Raw genomic sequence first — 5,497 nt, forward strand, 5'->3', positions numbered from 1 at the left:
TTTTTATTTTTGTAAAATGTGGATTTCTGAGGTCATAAGAGAGCTCTAAACCTTCTAAAATTTTTATGGACAACTGCACTCCAAACCAAACCAAACCAAAGCAACGGAATCACTGTTGGAATCTACCATTTTCCATTTGTTGAGGAATCTATACGAGTTTTCCATCTCCATGTTTTATATTTTCTTTATCCAAACAGGCGGACGCATTTGATTATAAAGAGAAGCTATGTTGTTTATATTATCAAAAGCTGCTACCACCAAATTAAAAGTAGAGGAGTACATGAACCGAGCTAGATTGGTTAGCTCGACTTGGCTTGACTTGAAAAAGCTCGATTCGACTCGGTTCGAAGTTGAGTTCGAGCCAAGTTGAGCTGATTTTTTTAGCTCGAAAATGAGTTCGAGCCGAGTTCGAGCTGGCCCCAGCTCGACTCGACTCGGATTGAACCCAGCTCGAATTGAACTCGGATTGAACCAGTTCGGTGACTCGGTTACTTTGATATTGATGTTGCTCACCAAGTGTTTGATGAAATGACTCAAAGAAGTGTGGCGGGTGGCAATGAAGGTATGCATATGAAACCAACATCTTTTTTTCTTGATTTTTATATTGCTTAGAAGGTGTTTGATAAAATACTTATAAATTCATTGTTGTTGTCTCAAATATAGTAAAAATTTGAATGTGCAGTCGTTGCAATGGCGAACTCGGCTCGAATTGGCCTGAGCTACTGACCAAACTGAGCTGAGCTCGCCAGTCAGGCTCGAGGACCGAGCTGAGCTGAGTTCGAGCTGAGGTCAGCTAGTGGCCGACCCGAGTCGAGCTGAGGCCAGCTCGACTCGGTTCGACTCGATGTGCACCCTTAATTAAAAGTATCATTGAAGTTAAAATTAGCATGTCCAGCTTCCCACCACCATCAAGTTTAGATGGTGACGAGTAGTGTTGAAGTATCGATATGGCTACAAGTTTCGTTGGCTAGAGATACAGAAACAATATTGTTATTGCTGATAATGACAATGTAGGGACATATTGGGGAAACAATGGAATTTTTTCAGTGCAACTTTAGGCAATGTTGAAAGGCACTTATTTGCATATTTCAGAATAAAAAAAAATTGTAAAAAGAATGCAATACATATTAATAGGGGCCTAAAAGCATGTGATGTCATAAAAAGTTAATCCAACCATCCCAATCATTTCTACCATTCATCCAAACATCTATCGATATTCCAAAATATTAACAACATGGGATATTTCGTTAAAAAATCATCGACAATTGAAAACGAAACAAAAGACTGAGGTCTCGATATCATTGTGATAACGTTAATTTTGCAATATAATTGATATTATTGTCGACAATTTGACGATGTATATTGTTGTAGAATCAACGCTGAGGAAGTATCTTAATTTGGATTGAAACAAACAAAATAACAAAAATCCAAACAACCTCATAGAGAACACACGATTTTTATATGGAAAACCCTTGTGGGAAAAAAAAAAAACCATAGCACAAAGCAATGATCAATCTATTATTCAAAGAATATTACATGCATGGAGAGAATTTACACACAAAAAAAAGCTCTCTCTCTCTCTCTCTGAGGCTTTAAAAAAAGAAAAACCAAAGCCTTAATCATATTAACGAGCATATATACCCTCATAAGAAAATTGACTAAATTAACTCTTTTGCAAAAGGAAATTGAATAAAATTCAAGGCATTCAGTCAACAATCTCCACCATGGCTTAAATTTTGTAGCTACCTTCAAAGATATACTGTAACCTCCACCTCCACTATCTACATTAACTCTAACTTCATCCCCCATCTTAATTATCTTCTTTTAAGTATCACCATCACCGCTACGTGCACACTCTATCTATATTCATTTCTTGCCAAGCATATAGAAGTCGAGCAAAACTTGAACTTCTCTACAAGAACGATCTTCGTAAGCATGTTCGTTAGATTTCCATTGGTATAAATCTTCTCAAGATTAACATCTCATTTTTCTAGCATCTGTCAAACAAAGTGACGATGAATATCAATGTACTTAATCCGAGAATAATATACCGAGTTCTTCGCTAAATTATTCGCCCTCTTGTTGTTACAATACACATGCACGAATTCATGTAAAAACCTCAATTCATTTACCATTCCTTTCAATCAAACAACTTCCTTAAATACTTCCGTCATTGTCATGTATTTAGCTTTAGTAGTGGAAAGTGCAACAACAGACTGAAGCTTAGACATCCAACTGATAGCTTCACCTGCTAGTATAAATGAGTAATTGGAAATAGACATTCTATTGTTCACATTACTTACACAATTTGAATCAACACAGCCTATGAATCTCTCCTTTGAATCTTCGAAACATGAGATGTGCTCCGTCGTACTTTGTATATACCGAAGTAACCATTTTACCACTCTCCAATATTGCTTGCTAGGGTTTGACATGCATCTACTCACAATACCATGTGAAATATCCGATCTCTTATAGACCATGGGATACACAAGACTATCAACTGTGCTTAAATATAGCATACGAGACATATACTGCTTTTCTTCATCTAACGTAGGACATAGTTTCAAAGAAAGCCGGAAGTGAGCATCATGGGGAGTGCTAACTGGTTTCATCTTTTTTAGTCCAAACTTGATCAGAACCTTCTCAAGATACTCGTGAGACAACCATAGCTTGCTCCTCTCCATATTCCTGTATATATCAATGCTAGTAATCCTCTTTGCAGCCCCTCAGATCATTCATTTCAAACATCTTGGATAACTGAGTGTAACGCCCTAAAAATTGGCACCCGAGTACATAGACTCCGGTCCCGAGTTCTCAGGAGTTAACTTAATAAAATGCACATGTGTCCTCATTCAAATTCAAATTTATTTCACATAATTAGAGTTGCACTATTCAACTTAACAGAACCAAAGCGAGACAGAGATAACAAAAATTTATAAATATAGGGCTAAAGGTCAAAAATACAATTTCAATACCGATGATCGCTCAAAATGAGGATTATACAAGCCACAATGAACATACAATAAAACTCATACATAAAGTATAACTTTAACATATACATGCACAAAATTAAGTAAACGAATGGACTTCCAGCTTCGTCCGACGCTCTCAAGGTATCACGACAAAAGTATAAGCTGATCCAAGCCTATCCACTGGAGGCCTTGCTAGTATCTGCATCAATAATATTGTCTGGTTGGTGTTTTAAAATACTATCCCAGGTGGGAGTGAATAGTTAACTCAATAGTTCAATTAATTTTAAGTTACACATGTTATCGACTCAATCAGCACATTAATGATAAAGAAGACATCAAGCATTTCCTAAATACTCTTGTTAAGTGTATGAATAAGATTATGAAATGATGCATGCACCTTTCAATCCAACACTCCCTCACACGCGACTTCAACGCCTATTTCGCAAATGCCAACACTCCCTCATTACGCGACTCTAACGCCAAATTGTCATATCTTATCTAATGCAATGCGATTGATGCATATGTTAGCTAAGTAATTATTAAGTTCCATTCATACAGCATATTGGCGAAGTTAGGATACCGACATTATATCACGAGTCCTTATCCGAATCACGTGACTCGTTGCTACACGTAGCGGTTCCTTACTAATGTTCCTTGATCTAACTTTAGGTATCACCCGTTTATCTCACCAATCAACAATTTCAAATGTACGGCATAATACCCAAAGGTATGAGGATCAACTCGGTATGGGTCGTCACTTAAACACCGAGTATGATCACATAGTTCTGAGGTGTGAGATTGTCACATAAAACTAAAAACATATAAAGGAAATGGCTCGTCACCCTATTCCATTCACGCCTGGGTCATTCGAACGATACTCTGGCATAGAACCATCGGCCGGGTAATTTGACGGGGGCTGTTTGAACAATGACCTATTACCTCCATTAGTGCTCAATGGTCACTATGGGGAGGCTCGTCACCCCAGCGTAGGCTAATAGCTCGGACACAGTGTCTCATACCACCATGCTTGACTCATGAGTCTTAAGGGATCGTATCACACTAACGGTTATGAATGGATTATCCATTAGGAACGTAGTATCCTAGATTCAATTTAGTTGTGCCATATATTATGAACATACATGATCAGTCGGTTAGTGGACTAATTTGATTGACCTTGGAGAACCCCGATGCAATCGACATTGGGTGTAAGCATCCTGTGTAGTCGGGATACTCTCGGTCATCCGTGTTCACCCAGGTCGATCAAACAAGCATAGGGCGGCCGACTTAACTAGGGTCACCCATTGGTTTGAGCGATTTACCAACTGACTCAACATTGGAAGCAACCTAAGCATCACTATGAACTTAGCAATTCGTCATGTCATCAACATAGATTCAACGACACAACCACATAGGCATTTTATCAAATGTGAAAGCATATATAGAATGCTCATCTCACCTAGGCATTTTATCAAATATGTGAGCCTCTATGGAATAATACATTCACTAGAGCATTTGATCAAACATATAAGCATTAACAAATCAACACATCAAATCAAGCATTCGACCAAACATGTGAGCATCATTATAAGAATGCATTTAATCACCTGGACATTTTATTAAACATGTAAGCATCCATAAACAACCAATGACACATATTGCAATCAAACTCGAAATCTAGACATGCTATCTATTTACAAGCCGCTTAGCACAAGACATCATTAACTGAGCCACTCAAGGGTCAATAAAAAGCAACCTAGAAATAATGGTCCACACCTTTGCAATGATTCGTTCGACTTAGCGACTATAGGGTTGGGGTTTTAAGAAAAAATATCAATTCCTAATCAAATCAAAGAAAACTTAGGTAAGATTCATAGAATCTAACATGAGATAGTTTAAATAGGAGGTGAGAAGCATTTCTTACCTTGGATCATGTGTAGGGGTGGATTCGACGGAGAAAAACAGTAATGGCTTGGGTTTTATCAAATGAATTCCGGTTCAAGCAAGCACCAAGGACCTCACTCTATTCCTCTCTTCCTCTCTTTCTCTTTCTCTCTCCCTTTCTCCCTTCCTTTCTCTCTTCCTCTCCAATTTCTAGGGAAAATTCGTATGGGTAGGAGGGGGTGTGAAATATATGGGTATTTATAGTACTAGGTGTGGTGTAAATAGCCCTAATGGCCATTTGTTCATTATTCTAACCCTAAGGGAGGTTATTTTCCACTAATGGGACCTATTGGGAGGTGCAAGGGTTAATCTAAGTCATGTAATATGTATCTAATAATGCGATCTCTATTTGGACACAAATATATGATGATCGGGCGTACCGATCAATCGGGAAGGCCCGAACTTAGATCGATGGTCATTGATGATCAATCGGGGTCGTGGCTATACGGATATGTGTGGAGAAATATCTTTAATTGGTACTCTGAATTTGACTATGAACCAACGGTTTGAAAGTTACAACTTTGCGAAAGAGCAATGAACTTATTTCACTTAAGTTTTAGATTTTCATATAAGATATTCGC

The sequence above is a fragment of the Magnolia sinica genome, chromosome 2 (genome assembly GCF_029962835.1).
Source record: "Magnolia sinica isolate HGM2019 chromosome 2, MsV1, whole genome shotgun sequence".
NCBI classification, from domain to species: domain Eukaryota; kingdom Viridiplantae; phylum Streptophyta; class Magnoliopsida; order Magnoliales; family Magnoliaceae; genus Magnolia; species Magnolia sinica.